This window comes from Panthera pardus, unplaced genomic scaffold (assembly GCF_024362965.1).
Source record: "Panthera pardus isolate Hobbes unplaced genomic scaffold, ASM2436296v1 HiC_scaffold_26, whole genome shotgun sequence".
Lineage (NCBI taxonomy): Eukaryota > Metazoa > Chordata > Mammalia > Carnivora > Felidae > Panthera > Panthera pardus.
The window spans coordinates 15,258,007-15,272,541 of NW_026526832.1; the positions used below are offsets into that span (position 1 = coordinate 15,258,007).

Below are 14,535 nucleotides of genomic sequence, written 5' to 3' on the forward strand. Positions count from 1 at the left end.
GTAAATGCCTAGTAGTGCAATTGCTGGGTTGTAGGGTAGTTCTGTTTTTAGTTTTTTGAGGAACCTCCATACTGTTTTCCAGAGTGGCTGCACCAGCTTGCATTCCCATATTCTTTTGCATGTGGATGTCCAGTTGTCTCAGCACCGTTTGTTGAAGAGTTTCTTCTTTTGCCATTGAATTAGCTATACATGTTTGGGTTTATTGCTGGATTTTCTTTTCTATTCTATAGATGTTTGGACATATTTCTGGACTTTGAGTTCTATTCCATTGGTCTGTCCTTATGCCAGTACCACACTATTTTGATCACTTTAGTTTTGTAGTAAGGTTTGAAATTGGGAATTGTGAGTCTTCTACCTTTGTTCTTTTCAAGATTATTTTGGCTATTCAGGGCCCTTGGAAATTCCAAATGAATTTGAGGATCAGCTTTTCCATTTCTGCAAAAAAGAGAGTTGAGATTTTAATAGAGATTTCATTGGATCCTTTGATCACTTTGGGGAGTATTGCCGTTTTAACGGTATTAAGTCTTTCAACTCATAAACACAGGATTTTTTTTTTCATTTATTAGATCTTTATTTCAGTAATATTTATACTTTTTTGTGTATATGTCTTTCATACACTTGGTTAAATTTATAGCTAAGTATTCTTTTTGATTCTATCATACATAGACTTGTTTTCTTAGTTTCTTTTTTGGGTTGGTCCTCACTAATGCATAGAAATACAGTTGAGTTTTGTTTGATCTTCTTACAACACTGCTAAATTCCTTTATTAGCTTTAATACTTTTAATGTGGGTTCTTTAGAATGTTTTTTTTCTTTAGAACTTTTTAATGTAAGTCATCTGTGAATAGAGAGAGTTTGTATCTTCCTTTCCAATTTGGATGCCTTTTATTTCTTTTTCGTGCCTAATTACTTTGGGTAGAACTTCCACTACAATATTGGATAGAAGTGGCAAAAGTGGGCATTCCTGTCTTATTCTTAATTTTAGGGGGAAAGCTTTCACTTTTTGCTGTTGAGTATGATATTAGCTGTGGGTTTTCTCACAAATGTCCCTTTCTTAGTTTAAGGAAGTTTCCTTTTATTCCAAGTCTGTATTTTTCACAAAAGGGTGTTGGATTTCGTGAAATGCTTTCTCTGTGTCAGTTGAAATGATCATGTGCTGTGTTTCCTTTCGTTTAATAATGTGGTCTAATGCATTGTTTAGTTACATATATTGAACTGCCCTTGCACTCCTGAGATAAATTCTACTGGTTGAGTATAATCCTTTTACTGTGTTGCTGGATTTCATTTGCTGGTATCTCACTGAGGGTTTCTCCATCTGTATTCATAAAGAATATTGGTTTGTAGTTTTCTTGTGATGTCTTTGTCTGGCTTTGTTATCAGGGTGGCGCAGTAGAGTGAGTTAGGAAGTGGTCCCTGCTCTTCTGTTTTTTGGAGGACTTTGAGAAGGATTGCATTAATTCTATTCTATATGTTTGGTAGGATTCAGCAGTAAAGCCTTCTGGTCCTGGACTTTTCTTTGTTGGGAGGTTGCTGACTCAGTCTCTTTACTTGTTATACATATGTTGAAATTTTCTATTCTTCAGTCAATTTGGATAGTTTGTGTGTTTCTAGAAATTTATCTATTTCATCTAGGTTGTCTCATTTGTTGGTGTGCAGTTGTTCATAGTGTTCCCTTATAACCTTTTTTATTTCTGTAAGGTCATTAGTGTTGTCTTCTTTAAATTAGTTTTTAAAATTTTTTTTTTTCAACGTTTTTTATTTATTTTTGGGACAGAGAGAGACAGAGCATGAACGGGGGAGGGGCAGTGAGAGAGGGAGACAAAGAATCGGAAACAGGCTCCAGGCTCCGAGCCATCAGCCCAGAGCCCGACGCGGGGCTCGAACTCACGGACCGCGAGATCGTGACCTGGCTGAAGTCGGACGCTCAACCGACTGCGCCACCCAGGCGCCCCTAAATTAGTTTTTAAATAAAGCTTTCATTTTTGTCTTGTTAGATTATTTCGTGATTTGGTATGTTTCTCTAATGCAGTTCAGTTTTTCACACACATTAAAAGATGGAGGAATAGGAAACAGAAGACAAATATCACCTCCAAAAGTAGCTGTGTACTGGCATTACTGTACATCAGTTCAAGGAGAGTTAGAGTTAGGTTCATTATACTCCCAGACCACATCCCAGGTATACCAGTTAGAGAAACATTTGAGTGAAAGATTATTAACAAAAAAATGTACCACACACCTAATCCTAATTTTGTATGGTGCTATTACTAGTTTGTATTTTTCTGAATCTGGTGGTAAGACTTTTTTGATTCAATTTTATATTATTGAATCTTCCTCATGCTTGGTTTTAGTGGCATTTCCAAACAGAAAGTTTATTCTTTTAAACATTTTTCTGCATAAATATGCCTGTCTTATGTTTATACCCAAGAAAGAAGGGTCTACAATCTTTATAATTTAACTGAATATCTCATAATTTGCAGGCTGTTATTAGCATCCATGTGAATGTATCAATGTGTAAGTTAATCTGAAAATGTAAAAAAGGCAAAATTTTTAGGTGGGGTTTGGAGAGAGGTAAACTTTTCCTGGCTAGTTAGTGGGTGACTGTATGAAATAACTTTCAACCTGAAACATTGCTTCAGATTGGACAAGGTATTAATGGTGGCAATAAAAGGTGTTTTGCTCATGTAGATACAGTATTTTTTTACTCGATCTCTATGGAATTATAGTGCATCCTGAGTGTGAATGAGAACTATGTATGCTGTTTCGTCAAGAAAGATGTCAACAGGGGCGCTTGGGTGGCTCAGTCGGTTCAGCGTCCAACTTCAGCTCAGGTCATGATCTCACGGTCCGTGAGTTCTAGCCCCGTGTCGGGCTCTGTGCTGACAGCTCAGAGCCTGGAGCCTGCTTCAGATTCTAGGTCTCCTCTCTCTGCCCCTCCCCCACTCATGCTCTGTCTCTTGGTGTCTCAAAAATAAAATAAAAGAAAAGAAAGATGTCAACAGACAGTTACCTTAAGACTCATTAGGAAGCCAGGATGTGACAGTGCCTAACATTGAATGGGTATTTAATAAAATGTTTGATTAAGTGGATGAATCAACGAAACAAACGTAACTATAAAACTGCTTGAGTAGTTGTCTGAAATAGGACAGAGGCTGAGATCAATTAAACCAACATTAGCTCTTTTAAACTAGCCACATTTTGAAGTGTAGGGAGTAAAAGTGTTGTGAGCGCCCAGGAACAGAATTGTTCCTCTGTTTGGAGAGATGGCTATTGAAAATTATGAAAAAGAAAAGCTTGTGTTATTCTTATTACAGAAGTAGTTCAGATACCTTAAAGAAAATTTAGAAAATATAAGTAAATGTAAAATTGAAATAAATCATCTCTTATCCTAAAATAACTTCATTTCACCTATATATATATATGGCTTTGTAACCTGATATATTCACTTAACTGGAAGTTCAACATATGTAACTTTCTGTTAAAATATTGGAGATTAGGAATCCTGCCAGAAAGTTACCTGTGTGATTAATACAGTCTTAAATGACTAACTGGATGTAGTAACTAGCCTTTTCTGTATAATAATATTGAATTGTTTATAACACTTGCCTAAAATAAACATTATTATTCTTATTTTTTAAAATGTATTTATTTTAAGAGAGAGAGAAAGGGGCAAAGAGAGAGAGAGAGAGAGAGAGAGAGAGAGAGAGAGAGAATCCCAAGTAGTTTCTCTACTGCTGATGCAGAACCTGACACAGGGCTTGAATTGATGAACCATGAAGATCATGACCTGAGCCAGAATCAAGTGTCAGAGGCTTAATTGTCTGAGCCACCCAAGTGACCCTAAAATAAACATTATTAATGAATATTAATAAAAATATAGTATGTACATATGATCAAATCAAAATGTTTGGTATTTTAAATTTTTTAGTAGTTTAATCAACTACATATCTCCACCCTTTTAAAGTTTTGTTTTATAGGGGTGCCTGGGTGGCTCAGTTGGTTAAGTGTCTGACTCTTGATTTCAGTTCAGGTCATGATCTCAAGGTTTATGAGTTTGAGCCCCACATCGGGCTCCATGCTGACAGCTCAGAGCCTGGAGCCTGCTTCGGATTCTGTGTCTCCCTAGCTGTCTGCCCCTCCCCTGTTCATGCTCTGTCTCTCTCTCAAAAATAAATAAACGTTAAAAATTTTTTAAAAATTTTCTTTCATAAATAATACGCTGTAACCTGAAACAGTACTGTAGTGTTTTCTAGCTTTTGAGAATAGGTTAAAAACGAAGAATGGAAATGTCCTCGTTAGAGAGAAGATGTATTTATATCTAAAATTCTATCTATAATGGACAACATTGACAATAAAATTAAGATAAAAACAAAAAACACAAATAGATGTTGATTGTGAAATAAAACAGTTTATATGTCAGGAATTTGGGGGAGAGTATAGAGTTGAAATTCAGGGATATGAAGTGTGGAAGGTAGTTTTGTTATCAAGGAGATAAAAAGTAAGAGAAGGAGGCCTCCTTTGTAATTAATCTGAGGCACTTCTTCGAAGATTTATCACTATACAATTTGGTCACTGACAGAACACTCTGCAGTTGAGTCACTGGCAGAACAAATAGCTAGGTTTGCTACCAGGAGAAGGAAATCTGCTAATACTATTAGGAGTTGTAGGCAGTGCAAAATTCAGAGACTTCCAGGTTAGAAGATGGACATGAAAGCTCCTGAGCAGAGTTGTTAATCCCAAGGTAGAAGCTCTTTGTAGTCGGCCCCACTTAGGTGTCGGCAGCCCTGGGTCCCTTGGTGTTAACTGAAGCCAGAAGGATCCCAGGTCTGCGGATGCATCCTGTTGCCAAGAGAGGCAGAACCAGATACTAGGATCACTTTGCAAGATGAGATATTTGGAATTATTTAAATGATGTGAGATGGTTTCATGGGCTGGGGGAAGCTATTTAAGGTTTATAGGAAGAAAATAAAATAATCTTTAGTGAAGTGCTGTTATGTGGCTTGATACTTTCATATATATTCTGATTCAGTCTTTTTGGGTTAGGCTTTGGGGGAGTCTGATTTTTTATTAAGCACACCAGCTGATTTCTTGAATGTGGTTCTTGAACCACAGATTGAGTTACACAGGCAGGACTCCTGACTCTTGGTTGGGACTTGTAAATTTTGATTCCTGTTGTCTGAGCTTCCTGGTCATTCCCTCATTCTTCTGAGGCCTCAGATGGCTCTCCAAGATAATATATGAGAACAGAGGTCAGAACAGTAATGTCATTGTAACTATTTTCAGAACTCTTCAATTACATAAATGTTACCTCAAAATTTAAAAATTTTCCACTGGACACTAATATTAAAAATTTATAAAATTTTATTAAAATATTATATTTCTATTAAAAATAGTTACTATTAATTGATGACCAACTGATTGAGACCTATTAACTTCTTTTACATAGCAATTTTCATTTAATGAAGTTACATTAGTAACTACAGAACAATTTAGTATTCATTATTGTTTCCATGTCCCTTTATAGAATGAAGTCCTCTATTATTCTATATTTATACAAAGCTTTTTTTCCATCATAAAAATGCTTCATTATATAGAAAACTTTAGACTATATAGAGGTGACCAAAGTAAGTATCTAAAATTTGACATCCCAAAATAACCATTGACAGAAATGATTTTATACCATTGTACAAATGTTGCAGCATCTATTAGGTTGTTTTTGCCTAAATATGTTATTCTTTCCTAAGGTATTTAACTTAAAAAAATTGAGAAAAGAAATTTTTTTTTTACTTAAAGTTTATTCATTTATTTTGAGAGAGTGAGCACATGTACACACAAGTGGGGGAGGGGTAGAGAGAGAAGCGAGGTGAGAGAGAGAATCCCAAGTAGGCTCTACACTGCCAGCGTGGAGCTCAACATGGGGCTCAACGTGGGGCTCGAACCCACAAACTATGAGATCATGACCTGAGCCAAAGTCAGATGCTTAACTGACTGAGCCACCCAGGCACCCTGAGGAAAGAAATTTTTAATAAATTTTAACTAAAATATGTGTGACATCCTTGAAATCCGTAAAGAACTGGCATCAAGTGATTTAGCTTTCTCTGGGATGTGAATATCAGGGCTAGTTTTAATAGCAAACACTCATTAAACAATTTCTTTTTATAGTTTTATACCTTTATTTGACAATCAGCAGTTAGTTCTCATCCACATTAACAGTCTGTAGATTTTTGAAAGTGGTGACAGGTACATAGGTAACCAGTGTATAGAGCCTGTTTGGTGTATCTTCATCCTCGTTATGTTTTCTGGACAACTGCACACGGATATGGTATGGAATATTCCTTATTCCTTTGGCCCAAACAGCTTTGTTGAGCCTGGTGTCAATGCGCACATCTGGGGTTCCCATCTCCTTCATAGCAAATTTCCGGATCTCTTTGAGTGCCTGAGGAGCATGCTTCTTGAAACCCACTCCATGGATGCGCTTGTGAATGTTGATGGTGTATTCTCTGGTCGCTACTCGTTGATGGAGAATGACACTTCTTCTCTCCACCCTTCTTTGCGGGAGCCATTCTGCTGGGCCTGGGTTGGAAAGGAAGCTCATTAAACTATTTCTCTTTCTTTTTTTTTTTTTTTTTTAATTTTTAATGTTTATTTCTGAGACAGAGAGAGACAGAGCATGAGCGGGGGAGGGCAGAGAGAGAGGGAGACACAGAATCCGAAGCAGGCTCCAGGCTCTGAGTTGTCAGCACAGAGCCCGACGCGGGGCTCGAACTCACAAACTGTGAGATCATGACTTGAGCTGAAGTCAGTCGCTCAACTGACTGAGCCACCCAGGCACCCCTCATTGAACTATTTCTTAATGGCAAAAGTAATAAGTACCACCTGTTAGCCAAAAGAAGTGTGTCTATTTGGAACTCTAAAAATCACCAAATAACTGGTAGTAGTAACTAACACTAGCTGGTGAGTGGTAAGTTTGTAAAATTCTTTTCATCTTAAAATAAGTCACCATTTAAGCATGGGGAATATGTAGAGTGTCTTCTGTATAAAACTGGGATACACTGTATACAGTATATTCTGGGGATAAAGTGATGGTTACTGGGGATAAAGGGATGGTTTTAGGAAGGAGGAGCAAATTGCATGTAGACTTATGAGGATTTAAAAAATTTTTCTCACTTTCAAAATGAGATTAGGCCAGTTGAGTTTGTGTTTGTTTAATACTTTAGGATACAGTTGGCTTTTTAAGGAAATACATGTTTTTGTATGTGTTATTCCACTTAATGCTAAGCCACCCTGTGTAAGGTGCTTAGTGTTTTATACTTATTTTTATAGATGAAAAAACTGAAACTCAAAGTTTTTTATCCAGGTCACAAACTCAGATATTTTTGGCTTTGTTTCCATTTCTTTCGCTCACGTTTACCATTCTCTGATTTCCAAAGTTCTTCTTTTTTAAAAAATATTTATTTATTTTTGAGAGGCAGAGACACAGAGCTTGAGCAGGGGAGGGGCAGAGAGAGAGGGAGACACAGAATCCAAAGCAGGCTCCAGGCTCCGAGCTGTCAGCACAGAGCCTGATGCTGGGCCTGAACTCTTGAACTGTGAGATCGTGACCTGAGTTGAGGTCAGATGCTTAACTGACTGAGCCACCCAGGCACCCCTCCAAAGTTCTTTTTAACTCAAATTCTGTGGTTTTACATAACTGGGGAGGATAGTGTAATGGATTCCCATTTACCTGTCCCAGGACTACAAAATTATTAGTCCATTGCCAGTTTGTTTCACCTGTATCCCCTTGTGTCTGCCCTCCCATATTATTTTTACCTCCATATTATTATGATTTTAAAGTTTATTTTAAGAGAAAGGGGGGAGGGGCTAAGAGGGAGAGAGAATCGCAAGCAGGCTCTGTGCTGTCAGTGTGGAGCCTGATGTGGGCTCAACCGCACAAACTAATGACATCATGACCTGAGCCAAAATCAAGAGTTGGACACTTGACTGACTGAGCCACCCAGGCGCTTCTACCCCCATATTATTTTGACACAGATCCTAGAATATCATTTTATCTGTAAACATTTCAGTATATAGCTCTAAAAGAAACTAATTCTTAAAAGTTTAAAACATAACTGTACTAATATCATTACTGTAAAAAAGTCGTTATTTCATATCCAATTAATGCTTACATTTTCCTGATTATTAGAATTTCTTTTTTTTTTTTTTTTTTTACATTTATTTTCGAGAGACAGAGCACAAGGGGCGGGGGCGGGGGGCAGAGACAGAGAAGGAGACACAGAATCCGAAGCAGGCTCCAGGCTCTAAGCAGTCTGTCAGCACAGAGCCCAACGCAGGGGCTCAAACCCACGAATTATGAGATCATGACCTGAGCTGAAGTTGGACACTTAACTGACTGAGCCACCCAGGCGCCCAGTCACAATTTTTTTTTTTAAACTGTTTTTAAGTTGCGATTCAAATAAGGCTTATATGTTGCAAGTGGTTAATATGTCTCATAAGTATTTAAAAAATATATTATTATTATTAAAAAAATATTTCTTTAGAGCAGTTTTAGGATCACAGCAAAATTGAATAGAAGAGGTAGAGATTTACCATATTTGATGTCTGTTTGTTCAGCCACCATTTGTTGAAAAGACTCTTCTTAATTTTATTGACTCCTTTCTTTTGTCGAAGATCAGATGACTATATTTCTGGGTGTCTATTTTTGGGCTCTCTATTCTGATCCATTGCTGTATTTGTTTTTTAGCCAATATCATTCTGTCTTGACTACTGTAGCTTTATCGTAAGTCTTAATGTTGGGTAGCAGCAGTTGTCCTCCAACTTTGTTCTCCTTCAATATTATGTTGGCTTTTCTTGGTCTTTTGCCTCTCCATGAAATAAATATTCAGAATGAGTTTGTTGATACCCACAAAATAACTTGCTGGGCTTTTGATTGGGATGCATTGAATCTGTAGATTAAATTGGGAAGAACTGACATCTTGTTAATGTTGAGTCTTCCTATCCATGAACATGGAATATGTTTCCATTCATTTATTTAGTTCTATGGTTTCATTTATCAGAATTTGTAGTTTATTTCATGTAGGTTTTATACAGTTTTGTTAGTTTCATACCCAAGTATTTCATCTTTTTTTTTTTTTTTTTGGTATTAATATAAATGTTACTGTGTTTTCATTTCAAATTCCACTTGTTCATTGCTGGTATATAGAAAAGCAGTTGACTTTTGTATTTTAACCTGTGTTCTGCAACCTTGCTATACTTGCTCATTTATTTCAGGAGTTGTTACTGATTCTTGTGGATTTTTTTACATAGATGATCATGTCATTTGCTTAGATGGACGGTTTTTATTCTTTTTTTTTCCCCGATCTGTATACCTTTTCTTTTCTTGTCTTTTCCAGTTTAATGTCAAAGAGCTGGGGTACCTGGGTGGCTCAGTCGGTTGAGCGTTGAACTTTGGCTTAGGTCATGATCATATAGTTCATGACTTCGAGTCCCATGTTAGATTCTGTGCTGATAGTGTGGAGTCTGCTTCCAATTTTCTGTCTCCTTCCCTCTCTGCCCCTCCCATGCTTGGACTCTCTCTCTCAGAAATAAATAAATGTTAAAAAAAAAAAAAAAGAAAGAAAAGCTGTGATGAAGAGACTTTTTGCCTCCTTCCTGATGTTATGTCTTTTCAAATCTACACATTCCCTTTCCATCTCACTCTGTTTTTTCTTTTTTTTTTCCTTGCAATTTTGTTTTGTTGTTGAAGAGACTGGGTCTTTTCTTTTTTAGAGATTCTTGCAGGCTGGATCTTTGTAACTCCATCTCTGGGATGGTGTTCAACATGTTCTTCTGTCACATTTATTTTATAAAAATTATTAATTAGATCTAGAGCAGCATTGTCTAGTATAAATTAAAAGAAAGCCATAAATTTGAGCCACATATTGGTAATTTGAATTCTTTCTGGTATCCACTTTAAAAACATAAAACAGGAGAAATTGGCTATTTATTTATTTATTTATTTTAATGTTTTTATTTATGTTTGAGACAGAGAGAGACAGTGTGAGCGGGGAGGGGCAGAGAGAGAGGGAGACAACAGAATCCAAAGTAGGTGCCAGGCTTTCAGCTGTCAGCACAGAGCCCAACGCGGGGCTCGAACTCACAGATTATGAGATCATGACCCGAGCTGAAGTCAGACGCTTAACTGACTGAGCCAGCCAGGCGCCCCGAGAAATTGGTTTTAATATATTTTATCCCACTTACTATATCCAAAATATTATTTCAACATGAAGCCAGCATAACTATTGATGTATTTTACATTTTTTGTACTAAATCTTAGAAATCTGGTGTATATTTTACACTTATATCACATCTCAATTAGAATTAGCTGCAATTGCAAGTGCCTAGTAGCCACATGGAGCTAGTGACTCCTGTAGTGAACAACACAGATTTAGGGACTAGATCAGACTTAGGGTTTTTGTTTTTGTTTTTGTCAGACAGTAGGGAATTGCCTGATTGTCTCTCTTTGGTGATACCGGTAGCCATTCGTGACCACTGTTTACATCTAATAATTTATTAGGACTTGTGAAGTGGTGACAGTTTTTAATCATTCTACCCTCATTTATTATCCATAATATTTCTCTAAGAGGATATTTCCTGTCCTCAATTAATCTAGTTACTTGAAGGAACAGTTCATTTAGAAAAAGTGGGATAAGTAATGCTTGATCCTTTTCCTTTATTTACCAGTTATCAAAATAATGAATTGGTTCCTTAGCATTAGGATAAAAGATACCTTTGGATACAGGTGACCAGCAAAAAAAAATTTTTCAAGTGTCATTGTGAACTCATAGACTTAAAAGATACTCAGTTTGTCCCATCTTTAGTCAGTTGGAGTCTCTTTAAGCTAACTCTTGAGTCCTCTAGACATGGCCCTAATAGTCTTTGATAACTTTCCTGCATTGTGGTGTATTAGTCTGTATTATCTAGAAAAACATAACCAAAAGGATATATGCATATATATAGAAAGAGATTTATTATAATAAATTCGCTTATGAATTTTAGAGGCTCACAAGTTTCAAGATCTGTGCTTAGCATCTGGAGGCCCAGGAGAGCTAGTGGTGTATGTAGTTCTGGTCCAGCTCAAGACTCAGGAAGAGCCAGTGTTGTTTTTTGGTTTTAGTCTGAAGGAAGGAAGAAAACCAGTGTACCAGCCTGAAGTCTGTCAGGCAGGACGAATTCCATCTTACTTGCGAGGGTGTCAGCTTTTTTGTTCATTCTGGCCTTCAAATGATTGGATAGGGCTCCCCACATCAGGGAGGGCAATTTGCTTTACTTAGTCTACAATTTCAAATGTTAATCTCATTCAGAAACATCCTGACAGACAAACCCAGAATAGTGTTTGAACAAATGTCTGGGCATCCTGGCAGTCAAGGAGTCATATAAAATTAACCATCATATCTGGGATAAGATGTTCCAGGCTCATTTTACATTTCCTGCCCCAGATGTAGAATCTGCCATTTTTCCAAAGAACCTCAGTCTTTACTGTCTTAAAGTCAAAGTGTCAAAGTCTTATAAATAATGCTGGCAATTAATAAATGAACTCTGGTGATTCTTTTGATGATGAAAACACATTAAGATTCATAAATTTAAAAGCTTTATGTTAAAAGGCTTTGTTTTAGGATTTTTATCAAGGTGTAATTTTTTTGGGCACCTGGGTGGCTCAATCTGTTGGGTGTCTGACTTGATTTCAGTTCATGTCATGATCCCAGGGTTGTGGGATCAAGCCCTGTGTCTGGCTCCACGCTGAGCTTGGAACCTGCTTGGGATTTTCTGTCCCTCTCCCTCAGTCCCTCTTCCCTGCTCATGCTCATTCTCTCTCACAAAATAAATAAATAAACATTAAAAAAAAGTTGTAATTTCTTAAGCATCATTTGTCTTATATATTTCTTTTTTTGTATTTCTTTTCTTTTGGGAAAGAGGTCTTGGTATCTGCTCTGTCTCTCCTATGTTGATCTTTTTCTTTCTTTTTTTCTTTCTCTCTCTCTCTCTCTCTTTTTGTGAGCTATACACCCAATGTAGGGCTTAAACTCATGACCCTGAGATCAAGAGTTGCATTCTCTGCTGACTGAGCCAGACAGGTACCCCCTATGTTGATCTTTTTTAAGTTTCTGATAGAACACTCAAGAAAAGCATAGAATGAAAGCTGATAGTCTAGAGCTGTACCTAGTAAAATGTATACAAGTGATTGGTAAGTATCTTTAAGCATGAATCTAAATAATTCTACCTCTTAGTATATTATAATAACCTAGAATTATAGACATAATTGAGTTTACTCTCTTCATTTTATAGAAAAGGAAACTGAAGCCTAGATCTGTGGAAATGTTAGTACTTTAACCTGGATCACTTGCTTCTTAGAGTAGGTACTGTGCTGAGTAGGACAGCTTCACAGCTCAGAGACAGACCAGCGTGGCCAAGAATCTTGGCATTGCCCTTTACTGGCTATATGAACTTGAGGAAACTCTGGTGTTCTTGTTTGTTTGTAAGCTAAAAATAATAGTGACTGTGTCATAGGATTGCTATGACAGTTAACCAAGAATAACATTTTAAGGAACCCAGTACTGTGCCTGTCACATTGTAGGTACACTAAATTCTGGCTGTTCCTCTACTCCCATTTTGTAGTTCTTTCTGCCTTATTACCTCCTTTTTGAATTAAACATCAAGTATATCTAAAGTAGCTGAAAACAGTGTTTTTGTTGTATTTTTTTACAGTGTTTGTAGTTTGTTTAATAGATTTTTTTCTTTAGTAGAATAAAAAAAGTTTATTCTGGCCTTCTGAATTTTTCTGGATGACAGTTACTGAAGTTCATGTTGAGAAGATTTTACTTTTCATTTTGAAGTACTTATCCAAAACAACTTTTGTTGTTATACCCCCATTTATCATAATTATTGAATATTAAACACAAATGTTTTAAATAATACTTTGTGTCATTCAGGTAGAAGGTGATCATGTTCATGCTTGTATTCTGCTGCAGCAAACAGGACAGTTCAGAATGACTATAATTAATAGGTGTTTAAGAGTTGCTTTGATGTCCTTAGATGAAAGCTTTGCTACCATTACCAAATGCTAGTATTTTAAATTATCACTCTCCTTTTTAACATGAACTATTGATGGGGCGCCGGGCTGGCTGGGTCAGTGGAGCATGTGACTCTTGATCTTGGGGTTGTGAGTTCCAGCCCCACGTTGGGTGTAGAGATTACTTACAAATAAAATCTTTAAGGGACGCCTGGGTGGCTCAATTGGTTAAGTATGTGAATCTTGATTTTGAGGTCATGATCTCATGGTTCATGAGTTCAAGCTCTATGTAGGGCTTTGTGCTGGCAGCCTGGAGCCTGCTTGGGATTCTTTGTCTCCCTCTCTCTCTACCCCTCCCCCGTTTGTTATCTCTTTCTGTCAAAAATAAACATTAAAAAAATCTTAAAAAACTGGTATGAACTATTGGCTTGAGTTCTATAGAACCACGTACAGGATTGTTAATGTCTAATACATGTTTAATTTGAATGTGTAGAGAAAAATCTTAGAAACTATCTTCCAAAAAATGCCCTCTCATATTCATTTTGGTTGCCATCTATTCCAAAAGCATGCTTAAAAAATGTTGACTTTCCCATGACAGCAAAGATAACTTACTTTGTTGGGAGGTTTAAACATATGATTGCTAATGCCTAAGGTTCTATTTCATAAAGTGAGTGAATTGATGTATTTGAGGTGTTGGAGATTTCAGATTGGGAGACATAGAGACCTTTTTTTTTTTTTTTTTAATCAAAAAAAGGCAATGATAGCTGCTTTCAACTCTTCTTGGAGTGGTTTTCATTTGCCGTCTCCATTTTCTTGTAACTTCTCTGGTCTTTCACTACTTGTAATTTAATGTTTACCCCCAAATACTGAAAACTAATTGCCCTAGGGTTACTGATTTCTCATACTCACCAAATACATTGACTAGCATTTTCTCTGTTCTCATTGTGCTCATTCATTACAGTGCATCAAATTCTGTTTACATTGAAAATTTTAACTCTTTGCTTTCACTGTACTGTATTTTCCCTCTGTCTCTTGAGCTGCACCTCATTTTTCTTTCTCCCTGGCTCAACTTCTTACTTGCGTGCTCAAGTGTCTGTATCCAAAGACTTATGTTTTTAGCAGTTGTGCTGTCATCAATAGTTTGTGCATATTAAGATTGCTCAGCCATTCTCATCTTTCACCACTGATTAAATGGCTCTGAAATATACGTTTCTGTCATTCATGCTTTTTTCTGCACTTAAGGCTCTTACTCTTTACCAGCTAGACATCTTACCTAGTTGTCTTTCTGCCTCCTAAAACTTTCAGTGTGTCCAAGTCAAAGTCTTCATCTTAGAAAAGACTTCGTGGTCTTCCTTAATTGTCATTGGTATTGGTACTGTTGTTTTTCCTGTCCCCAACATAGTCATCATTGACTCACTCACCCCCTCCAATTTATTTTGATACAGGGGTCTACCAATTCTGATTTTGGGAAATGCTGGCTTATAGAGCTAAGGT

At 36.8% G+C, this 14,535-nt stretch overlaps 1 protein-coding gene and 1 pseudogene across 3 annotated transcripts in view; one reads left to right on the forward strand and one right to left on the reverse strand.

Moving 5' to 3' along the window:
• Nucleotides 1–14,535, forward strand: part of MEMO1 (mediator of cell motility 1) — a 123,263-nt gene that overhangs the window by 30,111 nt on the left and 78,617 nt on the right. The window lies entirely within an intron of this gene.
• On the reverse strand, nt 6,146–6,574 carry LOC109266218 (60S ribosomal protein L31-like; annotated as a pseudogene).